Genomic DNA, 20266 nt, shown 5'->3' on the forward strand with positions numbered 1-20266 from the left:
GTACCTCCTCTGACCTGCCTAAAGCTACTTTATTAGTTCATATTGCAGTAACAAATACTGAGTCCTCTGAGGTGTTGCATACCTAGTCATCAAAACTCACTCATGTCTAGTATCACAGATCCAGGAAAAGCTCTTCCTCCAAGAATACTTGTTATCCTGATGTCTAATCGACGGAGTCCCAGTAAGTATGAGGATAGGCTCATCCTGCAAATCATCTAGGACCTGAAAACTATTCCTAATAGACAGATGAAGACAATGAATGAAGATGTAATATGCTGATAAAAAAAAAGAATATTACACCTACACTAGCTCCAGAAAGTATCGGTGAAGAATATGTGTTAAATATTATGACACATGGAACAAAGATTACTGGGGATTGCAGTTCTGTCGTTGCACACGCAGGCATCCCAATTGATCGATGACTGCTTTATCAGATACCACTTGTGTCCATAATGTGCAGGGAATGGCCATAAATGTTATTATGTATACAGGTATTAATGGGCTGTCACTGGCACATGGTCGAATAATTACGGATGGCAACGGACCCACAAGTGCACCGATACTCTCTGGAGGTAGTGTATGTCGCGAAATCGCGACATTCTATTATTATTGTGGAAAGCCACAAACTCTAATGGAAAACTCAGTGCCATTCGTTCACTTAACCGTCCTTCTACGCATTCCGACTGGCGTGGTTTAAAAACATTCGTCATTGTTTCATAAATGACTTCTTACGCACGACCTTGGTGCGTCAGTGAGCGAATTGTTATTTTTTTTAAATAACAGAACAGAGGAAGGAAAAACAAATGACTAAAAAAAAAAAAAAAAATCCATACATCAGATTACTGGCATCCTCCATTCATAAAAAATCTATAACACTTGGACTTGAACAGCTGTAGGTTGAAGTTTGGGGTGAAACAGCCCCGGGGAAGCGAGTTCCACATAGATGCAGTTCGGAGAATAAAAGAATTCTGATAGGCAGAAGGTCTGCAATATGACTGTGTGACATTCCAGTCATAAGCTCTACCTGATGCCCGTGTAGCATGAGGGAAGGCACGGAGAGGTGACACAATGGACGCAACATCGTCTGTGCATTTGCCATTAAAGTATCTGTAAAATAATGCAAGGGAGGCAACATTCCTTCTGACTTGTAGAGGAGGTAGTTTATTTGTAATAACAGGGTTATTAATAATTCCAACAGCTGTTTTCGTTATTAATAATTCCTAGCTGTTTTCGTGCAACCTCTCCACATCCATTCCACAAGGGTGAGCAATATTCTAGCTGAGAGCACATTATGACTCTTATAAATTATAGCTAACTGCTCGTCAGTGAAAAAGTTAAGGACTCTGTACAATAATCCAAGTTTCTCTGAGGCGGTTTTAGCAAGTGATCTGACATGAGAGGTCCACGGCATTGTTAAGTGAAACACCGAGAATGTCAATACTTTTGGAGATGAGAAAATTAATAGCATTGATGGTAATATATGAATCTGGCAATATCTGTCTATTATTTGTTAAGTTTTATTAGCATTAAATTAGTCAAGGTTATTTTGCCCCCGTTCAGTGATCTTAGATAAATCTTGATTTATGGAGATGGCTGTACTGAGTTAAGAGTTAGAGATATTAAACTTTGTGAATGAGTGTTTGACTGTGAATGAACTGTGGAGTGTTGAGTCATCTGCATATGAAGAGATGGGATTGTGGGTGACAGATAAGAGGTCATTAACATGGACTAGGAAGACGGTTAGCACCAGAACTGATCCTTCTGGCACGCCGGCGTTATTTGACTGGAAATTGGAATATACATAATCTACTTTTATTTTTCTGAGGCTGAGATATGAGGAAAGCAGAAGAACGAAAGACGTTAGTCCATAGCAAGGGAGTTTGGATAACGGGGAACGGAGCCACACTCTGTCAGAATCTTTAGAAAAATCAAGAGCTACCGCATGGGTTTCTCCATGTTCGTCAATTGATGGATTGTATGAGTCAAGAGACTGAGTATATCGACGGTGGATCTTTGTGTATATATCATTCTTCCGCCCCTGCTTTATAACAGTGAAAGTTAGGCCACACCCATTTCTAGTGAACATTGCTCGTTCCAAGCGTGAGAAATATTCAAACATTCTGTTGAAGAGTGACACCCGCAGGGGATGGGTGTGTGCCAGGATGTGTGAGGACTCCTGGAGATTTACACCCTTGTGTCTCGAGCTGTCGGCCTTAGTTCTGGGACACCAGCCTCTCCACTTACCGTTGTTAGTTAGTTGGAGCTGAACAGTCGTGAAGTGCGAACGTAGCTAGAAGCAGTGGACCGAGTCTACTGTAGTTCTCGACGCCATATTTCTCCAGCAGGCAGGCCAGGGAGTGTGGATGTAGCAACAGAGGAGCTCATCCAGGATCGTCGAAGATTTACCCCTCCTCTGGCGGTGTCTTCGCGGCGACTCCAGTCTTGTAGCCCAGTGACTCCATATCTCCAATTAATAGTATTTTTTTCTGTGTTTTCTAGGCTTAAGAGTATTAGCTAGCTTGATTGCTTGAGTGAATATATTTGCTTAAGATTCTTGCAGTGTCAAAATTTATCCATCTGTTATGAATAAATTTAGTTCTTCTCTTTGAGCTCGATTAAATGTAAAATCGTGTTTTATTTCACCATATTGTTCTTACTTTATTTGCTTGCTTCCAGTTTGCACAAACTTTCCTTGATGTTAATCATGGCTGGTAATTAAAACAGTTCTTTCATTTTACTTCACAATAATCCGTTGTATATGCTGTGAGTTAGAGTAAGCAAGAACTTGGAATAGTTTTTAAGTTATTAACGTCCTCTTTTCAGGGAAAAACTTATTTTGATTGTCAGGGGGTAAGGACACTTTTTCTGAGGCCAACAATACTACTAATTCAGCATCCCTTAGTAGGCTAACTATCTCTCGCTTTGTACTGTTTGTAGAGGAGGTTTCATAATCTCACGTTTTCTAAGATTGGCAACTTAAGCCAGAATAAAGTAAAAACTTAATACTTTAATTGATTAAGTCGATAGCCCTCGTGTCAGTGGCAACTTTCCCTCCCCTTAAAGTGCTATATCCTCTCCTCCCCGTGACAGTGTACATGACAGATGTTATTCAACTAAAGGAGACAAGTGTGCCTGAATAAAAAACGGGAAGCAGCATTAACAAAAACATATCCTAGTTGTCCTCAGGTGTGAACACGACCTACACCGGTATTTCACATCTTATGAATCCTCTTGAGTAGTGAAAGCATTGCAAAAATCATGCTTTTGTTTATTATCCTTGTCTTATTCTAATGGTCTTGCCACACTCTTATACAATCTTCCTAGCATTGACTAGCTGGCCTATTGCAGTTATTCTCTTCTGATTATATAGTGACTCCTTACTTGTAAAGCACTTTGTGAAAACTCTTTTCAGTTACCATGCCAGTACGATACAGTCTGCTAGGGCCCCTCAAGAAAACCTCACCACAGCACTCCCAGTCTGCTTAATGTCATAGGGTTGCCTAACCATATTCACAAAGGTAACCAGGGTTGCACTTAAGAGGAGATATAAAGCCACTTATTGCAAATATCAGTAGAAATACGGAAATACGCTATGTTTGGTGGAATGTATAAAACGTAAAAAAGATTCCAATAAGCTGTCGCAAATCGAAGTATATATCTGGAATCATGGTATATAATTCCAAAGCTGGCAACCATACGTCCCTCGGCTGCCATATACAGTAGGTTTAACAGATGATGCTTGTTGGTAAGATGCAAAACATTCAAGTTTTCAATATGATATACGTATTTCGACATATTTTCTCCTTCGTTATTTTAATTCTATCATGTATTTAAATTACCCAAAAGTATAATTCAAATTTCTTAACTGTACTGATAGTTTGGAGCTTTCCTCGGAAGAGATGCCGATGTGGTCTGGTTCTTCTACCAAAAATCTACAGAACTCCGTCACTAATTACGGAATGCTAAATCTTTACTCAATGAGTAAGATTGAGTGGAGTTACTTTACTGCTTTAGATGTGAACTTATTACACTCACGTGCCCAAAGCAAGGAAGAAATAGCTTTACTCAGGTTTGTCTGTCTGTTAGCAAGGTAATGGAATTACACCAAATATGGGATACTGAATGAGAACCATCAGGCGAACAGGTGATTAAAACTGTGACAAAAAAATAAAGAGGTCGTAAGTACCAGGTCAAGGACAAGGTCAACTCATACAATTTTGATCCAGTTTGGACCCAACATGGTGGAAGCATTGAAGGATGGAAAAAGGTCAAAATGATTAAGTTTTTAACACAACTCCTCAAGGGTAAAGGAAACAGGGCAAAGTCAAAAGACTTGGCATTTTAAATATGTCTGATTCGATTTGGATCAGAATTACTGGAAGAGTTTACGGTTGGCAAAAATGAAATTGCTCCGTTTTCTGAACAATTAGTTAAGGACAAAGGTAAGTGGGTAAGGTCAACTGAAGCACTTTAGATCTGATTTGATCCAAGCTTGGTGGATGTACTATAGGTCAGGTAAGGATAAACTGATTCGATTTTTATAGCAGTCATTCAAAGGTCAAGGGCACAGGACAGATTACAATAGGTTGTCATATGTCCGGATTTTCCCGGACATGTCCTGCATTTAGGTGTCAAAACCTTCGTCCGGGAGGAATTTTAAAAATTCTCCAAAAGTCTGGAATTTCGGCTTCCATTACTTTTTCTTGAAAAATTTAATATACCATTACACTCTAATGACAAGAGAGAGAGAGAGAGAGAGAGAGAGAGGCCTTCGTTGTTTTCGTCAGCTGTTAAATGTTGCCATCTTGGCTGGTTTAGTGCTAGCAGGTAGCTAAAATGTCCTGCCTTTTCCTGTTGTTCAGCCACGAGCTTTTTTTTTTTTTCTTTTTTTTTTTCCCTTCTATAGTGCTGTTATAGCCATGAAATACATGGTAATTGCACACAATTATTGGCTTAGTTTTAATTTTTACACTGTAGCATTTGTTATTCTTGTGATCTTATCCTGCATCGAAAGCGCTTTAGCATTTCTCAGTCATAATCAAGCCAATTCTGTACATTGCCTGTTTTTCATTAAATTGTAAAAAGATTAAAGATTGTGATACAGTACAGCAGTACATATATATATATATATATATATATATATATATATATATATATATATATATATCATCAGCCGTTGAGTGTCCACTGCAGGACCGGCCTATCCCCACTGAAGTAGGGACGATACAGCCAATGTATCTCAACCAAGTGGCTTAGGCTGTCTGGTAAAGATTCTATGTAGGGTGAGAAGTGCTTGTATATGTAACTGTAGTGTTGGAATGGCTTCGGATGTGTGTGAAGTCTGTGAACCAAGTGTAATCAGCCCACTCATGCCGACTGGGTGCAAACATACTTTACAGTATGCGACACTGGTTCAACCACAGCACCCCTTATGTCCGCCAAAGCAGTACGTGGCCGGAAGAACGCCCCCAAAGTTCATTACCCTGGGGGGGCGTGAACCCTCATTCTTCCATATATGAAAACGCACACTCTACCACTGTACCACAGAGGCTTCATATATATATATATATATATATATATATATATATATATATATATATATATATATCCCTTTGGATCTCAGAGTTGCTGGGCGAGGCACTGTTCCGGGAGGGTCCTAGGCGCACCGCCCTCCGCCTGTCAGCTGATAGTCGCGAAGCTCATAGGTCCCTACCCGGGGGTTCCCTACTTTATTAAGATCTGAAGATTCCCAGTTCTGTCCAGTACTGGGGACACTGGGCTCCAATGGAATATATATATAAAGGTTTCATAACGTCAAAGGCCCAAAGTGTGTACTGGGTGTTGAGGGAAGCATGGGTTTCAGCAGAGGCATTCGGTATTTTGCCAGTTCAGATATGGCAACCCTAGATTGCAGTGTTTGGCCTTATGATCCTTCCACAAGATTCGTGGACGCCCATTCTGTCTGACCACATTGCTCACCAATTTCGAACCATGGTGACGAAGCACACTTTGTAGTAGTGGTAGTAGTAGTTGTAGTAGTTATTGTTGTTGTTGTTGATGATGATGATGATGTAACCATAGATTCGCTCGACCGTGAACCCAGTAGACTGCAGGTTGAAGTTGTCCACTCCTGTAGTCCACAGTCTCCCTTTCAGAGGATGGGTGGGAGAGGGTGAACTGAGGGGCATTTGCATAACCAGGCAGATATGTCAGTGCCATCGCACAAAGGTGCCCCTTTGCAGCACCGAAGTACGCTGTAAACACCAGATTAGAAGAAGGGAAAGTGCTTAAATTCATCATGTCCACACGATTATATTCCAACATCCTGTTTATATTACCATACTCCAAAACCACAGGTGCACATTGATTGTGTGGTCTTTTAAATCGATTGTGCAGCTCAGGTATTACATTCTGTGAGTGCTTCTGCATCTTACTAAATTAATTACATGCGTGCATCACTGCATGCACCGGTCGAGCAGGGCAGTACTCCAAAGGTGGATGGAAAGCTGATGACAGGGAGAGCTGGAGCTCCTGTTTCATCAGCCTTTGGGACAAGTTCCTGACCATCCCCCTTTGCTGAAATTTTTCAGTGTTTCAGTAACACAGAGAGTAGGCCAGCATGCTTTCCAATAGAAGTTTCTCTAACTGTCAACATCAAACTACATGCACACTACACACAACACTTCCTTTTCAAAATACAGGAAAAACAAAAAATGGCGTCTAATAATGTAGCCTCAGAGTCCCCAGGCGGGGGACCATTAATGCCCCCACCAATCGTCTCCTTTGCGGTGACGACTCAATGAGGTGCCTGGAACCTCTGTCTGACTCACTTCTTCATTCTGCAACAGTCGCAGTCTATCCTTTAACTTTCTTTCAGTTGAGCACCACCTCTCCTCCTCTAAACCCCACCGTCTCTTCTTAACTGAGACTCAGCTGTCTGTGGCAACTGATAGCAAACCTTTTCTGTTTCCTCCTACTTTATCTATACTCATTTCAAAGCCAAAGGTGGCTGTTGTGTATATGTATGCAATGACTTATCTTGCTCTCATGTTCCTGAACTTGATTCTTCTGAATTCTCTACTCTCTGGCTTCAGCTTTCCTGTCATTCTCTGAATAAACATATTTGTGATGTTTACTTATCCCCTGATTCTACTGACCCTGAAAAATTATCCGACTATCTTCTACGATGGAACACATCCCATCTCTTTCTCCTTTCTCTGAAATCTCCATTATAGGAGATTTCAATGTTCACCACCACATTTGGCTCTCCTCTCCTTTCACTGATCCACCTGGTGAACAAGCCTACATCTTTTCTATCCTTAATGACCTAGAGCAGCTTGTACAGCACTCTACCCATATCTCTGACTGCCTTGGAGAGAGTTCCAACATACTCGACCTCTTCCTTACAACTAATCCTTCTGCATACACTGTTAATCTTTCTTCTCCATTGAGCTTCTCTGATCACAGTCTTATTACCTCAACCTTTCCTATTGCTCCATCCTTATTACCTCAACCGGTCTTATTGCTCCATCCTTATTACCTCAACCTGTCCTATCGCTCCAGTCCGGCCTGCAGACCCTCCAAAGAAACGTTGGTTATGGCACTTTGAAGCTGCTGATTGGGAGGCCCTCAGGCAGTACTTCTTTGATTTTCATGGGAATGATTATTGCTTCCATGGCCGGGTGCCTCGTGCATTACAGAGGTTATCCTCTCAGGCATGGAAACTTATATTCCCTTCTCATATCCTTTGACTAATGCACGAAAGCCTTGGTTTAATCACGCTTGTTCTAATGCTGTCCACAGCAAGGAGAGGGCCAATAAAAGGTACCGGACCCAACCCACCCCTGAATCACATCTTTTTTGCTTCTGACCAGAATCATTTTAAGTCTGTTCTTTGCTTTCATCCGTACTAATTGCTCTCATCTCTCCAACTCGAATTCTTCCTGTTCCTTTTGGCACCTTGCCAAAATCCCTTCTAATAACTTTAGCTCATCATCCTTCCCTCCTCTTTTCTACTGTGATGGCTCTGTAGCTATTTCTTCAACTGATAAAGCAGATCTCTTCGTTCCTCCACGTCCACCTTAGACGATTTCGGTGCTGTTTCCACATGACTTTCCCCCTATGACTTCCTCGTGGCTGAGATTAAAATTTCTTCAGCTGATGTATTTTCTGCCATCACTGGCCTCAGTACTAACAAAGCATATGGACCTGATGGGGTCCCTCCAGTTGTCCTCAGGAACTGTGCTTCTGTACTTACACCCTGCCTAGGTAAAGTCTTTTGCCTTTGTCTATCAACTTGTACCTTTCCTTCTTGCTGGAAGCTTGCTCTCATTCAGCCAGTCCCAAAGAAGGGTGACCATTCCCAACTCTTTACCTATTGACCAACTGCTTTAACATCCTGTGTCTCAAAAGTTTTCGAGTCTATTCTTGACAAAAAAATTTTAAAGCATCTTTCCTATCACAACCTTCTTTCTGATCGTCAGTATGGGTTCCGTCAGGGACGCTCCACTGGCGATCTTCACACCTACCTTGCAGACTCCTGCTCATCCTCCTTTCGGGACTTTGGCGAAAGGTTTGCCATTGCACATGACATCTCAAAGGCTTTTGATCGAGACTGGCATAAATCTTTAATTTCCAAACTGCCCTCTTACGGTTTCTATCCTTCTATCTGCCTTCATCTACAGCTTCCTTTCTGGTCGTTTTATAGCTGCTGTTGTAGATGCCCACCCTTCTTCTAGATTTACCAACAGTGGTGTTCCTCAGGACTGTCCTATCACCAACTCTCTTCCTTTTGTTCATCAATGGCCCTCTAAGCTGTACATCTAACCCTGTCCACTCATACGCTGATGATTTCACCCTTCACCTTTGCATTCGGTTCCTGCAGCGTTCATCTCAGCAGTTACTTCAACAAACAAGGGATGAGGCTATGGCACACCTAATGTCTGACTTGTCTCATATCTCTTACTGGGGTAACAATGATCTTGTTGTTTTGTATGCATCAAAGACTCAGTTCTTACACCTATCAACACGACAAAATCTTCCATAGGAGTACCCACTAATGTTTAATATTATCCAGCTCAGTCCTGCATCATCCTTGAACATGCTTGGGGTTACATCCTCTTGGGACTTATCTTGAAAAAATCATATTACATCTCTTGTAAAATATGCTTCCAAGAGATTAGGTGTGCTAAGCCTACTCCATACCTTCTTTACCCCTGCACAGTTGTTGACTTAATACATGGGTTTTATTCACCCCTGTGTAGAGTACAACTCTTATGTGTGGGGAGACTCCCCACATACAGCTCTTCTCAACAGGGTGGAGTCAAAGGCTTTTCGTATCATTAACTCTCTTCCTCTTACTGGCTCCCTTTAACCTCTGTCTCTTCGCCGCACTGTTGCATCATTATCCTTTTCTATCGCTACTTCAATGGTCACTGCTCCTCTGAACTATCTGCTTGCATCCTTCCACCTCTACAACGGGAGCGTAGCACCTGTCTATCAGCAAATTCTCATCCCCTTTCTGTCCAGCTCTCTAATGCAAGAGTTAACCGTTACTCCCAGTCCTTCATTTATGCAACAGGTCAGCTCTGGATCTGTCTCCCTCTGTCTGTATTTCCTACTTCCTATGATCTCCAGTCTTCGAACGCAGCGTGACCAGGCATCTCGAAATGAACGGATCTTGAATTTGGCTGTCTTTTGTTTTTTGTTTTTGTTTTTCCTTGGAAGGAACAGTTTCTGGGTTCTTATCCTTTGGTTCCTTCTTTCTTGCATTAAAAAAACTTGGTTGCCTAACACTTGACTTTACGAACACTGCTTCATTCCAAGGCCTTGTCTCTTCTCACCGCTGTGACGTCAGATTTACATCACGATAGCCGAGTGTTTCTATGTGGAGCGCAAGTTCGATCATTTGTACCGGGGGAGTTACAAGGACAGTTTGTACCTCAAGAAGTCTTACTAACCATAACCTGAGGCTAAGCTAACCTAATCTAAAATAGCTAAGCAGTAGGATACTATCGTATAGTATTAGTCACATTTTACCTGATTACAGTACCTCCGACCACCTATACGATTCAAACCCTGGAACGTTAGTGCATGGCCTCCTACCACCAGATGATGGTGATGATGATGATGATGATAATAATAATAATAATAATAATAATAATAATAATAATAATAATGAAAACAACAACAACAACAACAACAACAATAATAATAATAATAATAATAATAATAATTACAAGAATTCTGATATTGCTGAAGCAAAACTGAAAGAACTCCACAATCCAGTTGAAAATACTTTTATCATTGTAGACTTAATTTTAAGGGATTATTGGTATGACTCAAAAAAATTTTACGGATTTTGATTTGTGGCCTTCACCAACACCTGAATAAAATGCTGAAGTGGACAGGACTCTAAAATTTGCACCAAAGTTCAAAATTTCCAAAAAAAAAAAAAAATCCTGTAAATTTCAAAGGTATAAATATTACAAACAAGATGGACATGGAAGTTACGCGCATTGTGTTCAGTGCGGTTGCCGGGAGTGACAAGCTATTTCTAAAAGTGCGAGGGAGTAGTCACCATAACTCATTATATCCACTAGCACAGTGGGCCGCAACCGTTGTTATTTCACGGCACATTATTAATTTTACTGAACTCTTGCGGCACCCGTACTTATTTGTCACGATAAGCTCAGAAGTGCATAAAGTTATTTTACTTGTTTGTCATATTTTCAGAATTGCATATAGTTATTTTTACTTAAGCTAAGAAATGACGAAACTACGAATCGTAGGTGAACATTACTGTGTATTTAATGTAATGTACGGAACTGTTTAGTGTTCAAGGAATTTACAGAATTTTGAAACAAAGATTATTTTGAGTGCATGCGGTGATTAGCATTTGCTTACTACCCATGGGATAATTCCTTCAAATAATGTTTTTCCCCAGAAGATAAACTCAGCCAGTTCTTCCGAGAAAGGTTGTGAACTGAATATATATGACATTTGTTTTTCGGGAGGCAAGTAAAATTATTTTCATTGAAACATTCAGCAGTAAATATTAATCAATACGCTTCTCCCAGAAAATAAATATATGTGATCCTTTCAGTGAATATTAATTTGAAACTTGTGCCTGCTATGAGGAACACAGGTTCTTAATGTTTCGTCCTGTTATAGGAAAACCCACACGAAGCTCCTCATTCAATGACCATATGTCATCTCATTTTGTTACAGTATTTATACTGTAACTGTTAATCAAAAAGCTTAATTAGCACAAATATGCTGTAGCATGACAGCAGCATGTCAAAAGCACACTCGGAGATAGTATGTGGTAGTCATTTCAGCTCTACTCAAAATATCTAAGGTTACTGATTTATGTCTGAGGTTACAATCACTCTTTATATTCACAAGTTCCTTTCGTACCATAAAGGAGAGACAACAGACGGATACTTCAATAGCTGATGCAAAATGATCACAAACCCAGTTACACTGTTTTGCATAACACAGGAGTTTTCTACTACGATATTCTTTCCAAGTGAACAGTTCAACATCAGCGTTAATTCTTGTAATAAAAGCACAAAAACACAGCAGCAGCCTATGCTCCAGCATGTGCAAGAGTCTCAGGGGCCAAGGCGCATCACCTTAACTAAAGGGTCTGGCATGCATTCCAAAAAGTTTTACTCATTTCCGAATGCGACTTCCTGGCAACGGTTTCGTAAGTAGCCTTCTCGTGTTACAGGAATATATGAAAATGAATAGTGAGCTAAATACATCCGTTATTTTTTATTCCAACATTAACTTATATTTATCATGTTCACTTACATAATATGTATTTCCCGTAATTGTTGTTGTTGTTGTTGGGGGGGGGGGGATAATGTGCCACGGCACAGCAGGAAGCTGTTGATGGCATACCGACACACTGGACACACTTGTTGCGGAGCACTGCACTAATAGACATCACATTTATGCTCGTACTCGCGAAACAAGAGCGCATGCTATGATTTGCTCGGGTGTGTATGTGTGTGTGTGTGTGAACAAAGTAATTCAAACAGTTTGTATTCGATCCGAACAATATCTGGCGGAGAGGTAGTGGGACAGTCAGCGGGTTTACCAAATAATTTCTAGAACAATTGACCAGCTGTCAAGGTCACAGGGTTAGATCAACATCTGACCTAGCAAGGCCAGCTCAAACTGTTTTTATCCGATTTAAATTTAACTTCATAGAAAAATTTGTTGGTAATGCAAGAACAGAGTCTGGATCTGAGAACAATTGGTAAAAGGTCAAGGTTACATGGCAAGGTCAAAATTCGATCCGTGTTTCTGTTAGCAAAATAATTAAAACATGTTTTTTCATCTGATTTGGGCCTATTTTGGAAGAAGGATTGAGGCTCGGAAAATGAGTTGGCCTACTGTCTTAGAGAACAACAGGTCAATGGTCAAGGTCACATGGCAAAGTCAACTTCAATAGTTTTTATTCGATTAATATCAAACATTGTGGAAGGATTTAGGATAAAGCAAGGATAAAGGATTCGATTTTGAGATCAGTCAGTCAATGGTCTGGGCCACAGAATAAGGTCAACTCAAAAAGTTTTGATCTGATTTGGACCAAACTTGGTGGAAGGTCTGAGGGTGAGGCAAGAATGAAATTCTTGAATTTTAAGAGCAGTCAATCTAAGGTCAAGGACACAGAACAAGATCAGATGTGTGGCTCATAGACCAATTGATAAGCGAGGGTGTTGCACTCTCTGAGCGCTCCATTTTGCATCTGTAATGTTCGTAGAAGGTTTTACACTGTGGCAAGTGGTAAGTGGATGTATTTCACACCAAGGAAAAAAATACGACTGTATCATTTATTCTTTATATTCTACCGTTACACAACATTTCTACTATTATACCTACCCCCCAGTAACATATCGAAGCAACTGACATGATACCACCTACCCTCTCTGTATTTTTGAATGAACACAAGCCCTTTGGTCGGTGTTTTAGATAGAACCCAAGCATAGTGAGAGTTACCGTTTTTCCCCTGCATTTTTTCAGAATAATTTGGACTTCAATTGGCGTGAGAGTTTAAGTACTTGGATGCAGTGATAGAAAAGAGAGGTTGTTGTTGTTGTTGTGCTACCTCAGTCGGCCTGACCGAGCAGACCCACCAACCACAGGCCAGCAACCGTCCCTGCAGGGCCACACCCTGCAGCAAACCGATCTTCCTATGAGGTTGACAGCGCCTCGCCATAAAGAAGCGCAGAGATTAGTGTGGAGGTTTGGTTTCTCGGTGGACGCCGCATTTGCGTCTCTCCACCCAGTTAACACGGGCACCGTAGTAAGCTCCATGACACCCAGTTATCTGGCTACATGGTTACCACCCAGCACACCCAGCGTTGTAGTGAGAATGGTTTCCATAGTTACAGGAAACCATTTGGCTTGTCAGTCAATTGTAGAGCCACGTGAATTAGAAAGAAGAGTAATAAATAATCATAAGAAGGATGAAAGCAATAGGACGAGAGGAGGACAACCACTGAAAAATAATAATAGACATGAAGGAAAAAGCAGGCAGCACTACATTAAATGAGTGGATGATGGGCACCACCATCCACCGCCAGAAAAGAGAGGTAAATGTGCAGAAGTGGAAAGTAGAGAAAAAAAAAAGTGGCTGGTAGCCTACCATGAAGGTCTTGGTAAACAGAGGTCTGAGTCTGGTGGCTGTGAAAAGCTTGCATGAAGGACTTTTAGTGTCTACTCTAATATGTGTAAGATTATGGTGTGGCATGAAAATAAAAAGTCAAGAGTGAGAGCAGTGGAGATGGGGGCTGTTGAGGAGTGTGTGTGGACTGAGGAGAGTGGATAGGATAAGGAATAACGTGACCCATGAAAATGTGAAGAAATGAAGTCTATGGACACCAGAGTTGAAGGGTGTGGAGAGAATGGGTATAAATAGAATGGTGAAAGGGGCAGATCTGAGAGAATTTAAAGGTGGGATGAGGCTTGATAGGCCTTGTGGAAAGTTAATAGATATGGTTAATGAGTGTGTGAGAGAGGTTTAGGAGTTAATGAGGCTAAGAAACTGACAAGAGATTCAGCTGGAGAAATTAATGAATTTTAAGCGGAGATGTGTATGACCAGGGTTTAACACCCGTTTTTAAACTGGCAGTCGTCGGATTGACTCTGGCAGATAGGTGAGTGTGAAGCTACGTGCGGAATGTTTCATGACCTGCCAGAAGGATTCAGGATTGTGGAAGCTTGAATATGGGTGAATAGGGGTGTGGCTCATTCAAATGGACGAACTATGAGTATGTTTTTTTTTTTTTTTTTTTTTTTTTCCTGGCTCTCAGGGCCCACCTTGGAGCGGGAAAGTTAGTCTGGATGATGATGATGATGATGATGAAGCAGATCAGTGTATAAACTATTTTGAGTGTTCTCTTACACTTACAAGTCTCGTAGTACGGCAAGTCCCGAGGCCAGCTTACCTGCAAAAAAAAAAAATATTTAACAATCAATAGTATGAAAAAAGTTATTAACAAATAATAACACACACACACACACACACACACACACACACACACACACACGGCTCACCTTTATTAGAGAGAGAGAGAGAGAGAGAGAGAGAGAGAGAGGCCACAGAATAACGTCAATATATCCGTTAGTAATAACCACATGTTGATTAAATTCCAAACTTATAAACTTCACTCTATGTCAGCTAGATACTGTGTGTAAGGACCTCCCCATCATTTGACCTGAAGCAGACGTGTGCTGGATATAAAAGTGTCCTTCCACACGCGCCACGCTGAGTGGGCATCAGTAGTTAACCGCACTGATCCAGTGGTCATGCCATACTAAGCAACTGACCCCGTATTTTAAATTCTGATTTAACGTTTTCTTTTTTCGGAAGGTTACCTCAAGGGAGAGATATTTTAAAAACTAGCCTTGCATATGATTAGCAGAAAGAATATATTATTAGGGAGAAATGTACCTTTTCCAGTGGATAAGTAACAAGGAAAATTTGCTGGTTTGAAACATGGGGTTCAGTTATGTTTCAACGCTAAAGAAGACCGCTTTCAAAACTTCGTGTAACTGCTGATAAATTGTAATGAAGTAAGTAAGTACTAACTTTCACTTTGATTGGAAGACCGCTTTCAAAACTTCGTGTAACTGCTGATAAATTGTAATGAAGAAAGTAAGTACTAACTTTCACTTTGATTGTTTTATTAATATAGACATTATTAAAAACTTTCTGGGGCCTAAGAGTACTGAATCTCTCTCTACATAACTATACATGTCCTTCTTCAGTATCACAAACCTAAAGCAGTGCAAACAACAAAACAACGACAAGTTAGAGGTAATGAGTACTAGGGTGATAACCAAAACAATATCACATGCACCTGCTATGTAGCATAAAAACTTCCCCACACTACATCACAGCGACAAGGAACCCATCACTCATGAACACAGTGTCTGAGTCTGTACCAACAACATAAATAACCGAATTAAGGGCACGTTAAACACTCCGCCAGATGAATGGGTGTGTGCATGAGCCGTGACCCCTTGCTTAAAATGATTGTCTGTGATTGTTAGGGTGTGTACATGTGTCTTTGTGTGTGTGTGTGTGTGTGTGTGTGTGTGTGTGTGTGTGTGTGTGTGTGTGTGTGTGTGTGTGTGTGTGTGTGTGTGTGAGAGAGAGAGAGAGAGAGAGAGAGAGAGAGTTACATAAAGTTACTTAGATACAACACAGATCTTATTGTCCCTTTCAAGGCAGTCTGCCCTTAACGCTAATTCTTATACCGATTATGGTAGAGGGTTTGCTTCACCGTCCTGTATACCGTCTGACATTTGCTGTACAGGCAGAATATTGAGAAGCAGCACCTGGCATCATCGAAAAGCCTGAGGGAAATTTCATAGGACTGGCAGCAACTAATATTAGAATGGAAATGGAAAAGCTGAGCATAAAACCACTTGATTATGATTTTCTTTCTGTCTGTCTTCTTCTTCTTCTTATTATTATTATTATTATTATTATTATTATTATTATTATTACTATTTTCTTTCTTCTTTCTTCGAACAGCATGAAAATAAATTCCTATCACCTTTAAATTTCAGTACAATAGATTTGTACTACACACACACACACACACACACACACGCAAATATGAATATCCATATGTACATAGTTAAACATTTCCATACACCCACGTGTGCACGCATTTGCTCACAAGTCGATATAATACAAAGGAGCACTGAGAGAATCCAACACCTGCACACACCAGTTGGACTGAAAACCTAATATTAGAAGCTTACTTTCGACCATTTGTTCTCAAACTTGAATTTACCTCATTCATGCCCGACCTTTAACACAATGTTGGTCCAAGTCAGATCAACGCTCTGTAGGTTGATCTTGCCCTGCTAACTGACCTTTGACCTTTACTTTTGACCCTGACGCTTGACTGGTTGCTCTCAAAATCGAATTCATGTATCCATACCGTAACCTGAACCCTTCCACAAAATTTGGTTAAAAACGAATACAGACATAAGCTGACCGTGTCATGTGGCCTTCATCTTTGACCTATTTAACAACAACAGGCCACCTTGATGATTAATTCTCATCAATACTTGCACCAAGGTGCTTCCAGATCAGATCAAAACTACTTTATTTATTCATTCTTTTTTTCAGTCACACGAATCAGAATTTGACTTTGCTCTGTTATCTTTACCTTTGGCTGTTTTTAAAGTTGGACCCCTTGGTTCTTACTTTATTCATAACTGTTCCACATTGCCATGTGATCTTGAATTTGGCCTTCCATATGATCTTGACTTTTCAATGACCGTCCTCAAAATAGAATCCCTTAATCCATACCATACCCTTAACCATTCCTCAAAGTTTGACTTAAATGAGATAAAAACTGTTTAAACTGACCTTGTCATGTGACGACAGTAACATTTTTTCATAAAGAATAGGTCATCCCCTTTGTTGATTTTCAACCCTCACACCTGGCTTGTTCCACAGAAGATCAAAATTAATTTAGTTATTTAATTTACACACAGACACACCGGTCAAACATTGACAACTTGGTGATCTTGACATTTTGCCTCTTGTCCTAGAAGACTTTAGACCAACCCAGTCCCTTTCTTACGATAATCGCTTCCACTAAGTTTGATTAAAGTCAGATAAAAACAGTTTGCATTATGTTCACACACACACACACACACACACACACACACACACACACACACACAAATATAACACCAGATTTCGCTTTGCGAGCACGGGAATAACAACAACACTAATAATCGGAACAATAATAATAATAATAATAATAATAATTGTTGAGACATGACGGATGTATATGAATGGTGTAGAGAAACACGAGACTCAGACAGAAGGTTGAACAAAGAAGCCAGGACGAGTCTCAAAAGAACGGAGAAGGGGAAGAAGCTACTACACATAGCCTACTGGAGGAGACACCGAAGATCCCGGCCATATGAGAGTCACCAAAAACACACTAGCCTGGGAATCCTCTAAGATTCATCACCTCAGGCATTGGAAGTGCTCCTCACAGCTAAATGTCTGGCTAAGCCACTCTCCTCAGCCTTGGGGAAAATTGGCGATTCCCACTTGAAAAACTCGTCCGACCTGAAGGGAAGGCTGCAGGAAGTGAATTTTCGCAGGAAAAATATGGTGAGCTTTCATGTGAAGTCACTGTTTACAAATGTCCCAGCGGATGGTGCGATAAGTGCAGTGGAAAAAGTGTTAGACCTTATCACTGAGGAAAATTTACCAGTAAGAAAAAGCGACTACAAGATCTCTTAACCATGTGTGTAAAATCTGGGGCTTTCAAATTCAACAGCGAGGAATATCGCCAACACGAGGGTCTTGCAATTGGCTCAGCACTTAGTCCAGTGATGGCGTCTCTATATATGGAAATGCTTGAAAGGGATCATTACAAAATGATAATGCCAAAGTGTACAAAGTGGTATAGATACGTGGATGATGAACTAGTGAGTACACACAGAAACACCAGCATTGGCAATTTGCTTCCTAAGCTAAATAATGTAAGTGAAAAGATAAAGTTTACAGTGGAAAAAAACGATGGAAAAATACCTTTCTTGGACACTCTGATTATAAGATCCGGTGAGCAAGCAAAACTCACTGTGTTCAGAAAACCAACCAACAAGATTACTTCATTCATTACTTCAGCGCTTATAATAACAGAAAGTCAGGACTGGTAATTGGATTTTTTCTAAAAGCATTTAGGATTTGTAGTGTAGAGTATCTCCAAAGTGAATTAGACTACATCATAAGTGCCTCCCTACTTGGATACCCCAGGGGCCTTCTAGTCACACTGAAAGAAAAAGCAAAGCAAATAATGGAAAGGGTAAAGTCAGATAAAAGAACCGAGGCTGAGGGAACATAAAGCTGATGTATGACATCATCGGATAAGTTAACCACATAGATAAAAAAACATCATCTGCCAAACTGGAGTGAAGCAGAAATATTAGAGAAAAATCTAACAAAGGCACAAAGAAAAGCTCTGGAGGCACTCTACATAACAAACAATATAAATATAACAACAAAAGAGACGTGGTGTGGTCACGCCCAGTAGCGCAGATGGTCAGATCAGAAAGGGAAAGTTAACGGTCCAGTCAGTGACCTGCAGACTAAGGACTAACCAAAAGTGTGATCCAACAGCCGGCCATATGAGTCAGACTATGCCGGGAGAAGTTTCATTCCTTTGAAGACGCCTCTGTGCGAAACTAGTCAGGAATAAACTTCTGTCTCAGACTCGTGTTTCTCTACACCACTCATATAACATTATATAACACTACACAAGAATAATAATAATAATAATAATAATAATAATAATAATAACTAATGATAATAATAATAATAAATATTCCATCCATCCATCCATCATCCAATCCTACGTTGCCCCATTAGGAGCGTAGGAGCCCGGGGCTAGGCAAGTTGGTCTTGACAGTTAAGATGAGAGTGACCAGCCTCACTCATCCCTGGGTGGCATTACGTGAGCAATAAACCCCAACCACTCCTTGGATATAAACCTTCACCAGCTCAGTCCAATTGGAGCACCGTAATTACCCACTAACCACCAGGCGCCAAAATTCGGTTATACGGTTACCACCCAGCGTAGTAAATGGTTTCCTGGTGCACAGGAAACGATTAGGCTTGTCAGTGCAGAGTCACCCACAGGCAGAAGGAAGAGGAAAGAATGAAGGAAAGAAGGACAGTAGAGGGAGTGTAAAGTCACTCGGAGGCAGAAGGACGAGGAAAGAATGAAGGAAAGAAAAACAGAAGAGAATGAAAGGAAAGGATGAAGGAGAGGAAAGGGCAGACACCTGCGAGCAGCACTACATCGAGTGAGTGGATGGTCAGCGCCCCCACCTACCACATACTACTACTAATAATAATAATAAGCGGTGCTAAGGAACAGCAACCTTCCCCCCCCTCCCCGGCAGTCTTTTAGTGCTGACTTATAATCACAAGATATCTAGTCAAAGATGTCACGTATCAAATTTGGAGTAAATCGGATGAAACATCATGATTTTATGCCCATTTGAAATTTTATGCCCGACCCACCGGACATTGACCCCCCTACCGCTAACTGGGGGGTTACACCCCTGATGTAATTAGGCATGTTATAGGATGCAGATTTGAGATATGCACCTTTAGGTTTTGGTTTCATGTCAATATGACGAATCTGAAAGGAGTTATGGCGAAAAAACTGTTATTATTCCACGTTGAGTACACCGCTTCCCGTCCGATCAGCGAAGTTAAGCAACGTTGGGTCTGGTTAGTACTTGGATGGGTGACCGCCTGGGAACACCAGATGCTGTTGGCATAACGTTCTCCCTACGTGTCAAGTGGGGTTGGTGGAGGATTAGTGCCCCTCCCCGTAAAACAATTAACTCTAAGCCCTTGGCCACCCCGTTTGGGATACATGGCGTCTGGCAATGAATGAATGAATGATTTTTTTTTTTTTTTTTTTTTTTACATTTCTAGGACCTACAGCCTGGGCTTTGGCCCAGTTTGGTCCCAGATTTAATCAGGTGATCAGAAGGTCATAGCCTATTACCCAGAAATTTTTGTCAAAATCGCCCCAGTAGTTTTCGCGCAAAGTTGTTAACAGAGATTAAGAGACAAACCGAGTGAAAACAATACCGTCCCCGAGTCCCTCCGGTGCGGGGACAGGCAGCCCTTAAATGGGCAGGGGGTGCTAAGAATCTCACGGTTGCCTCAATTACAATCTAATTCCTTTGT

At 40.9% G+C, this 20266-nt stretch overlaps 1 pseudogene; it reads left to right on the forward strand.

Moving 5' to 3' along the window:
• Positions 1-19728: 19728 nt before the first annotated feature.
• On the forward strand, positions 19729-19844 carry LOC145394247 (5S ribosomal RNA; annotated as a pseudogene).
• Positions 19845-20266: the final 422 nt, after the last annotated feature.

The sequence above is a fragment of the Coenobita brevimanus genome, chromosome 26, assembly GCF_032717465.1.
Source record: "Coenobita brevimanus isolate Jiangsu-jjx chromosome 26, ASM3271746v2, whole genome shotgun sequence".
Classification (NCBI taxonomy): Eukaryota; Metazoa; Arthropoda; class Malacostraca; order Decapoda; family Coenobitidae; genus Coenobita; species Coenobita brevimanus.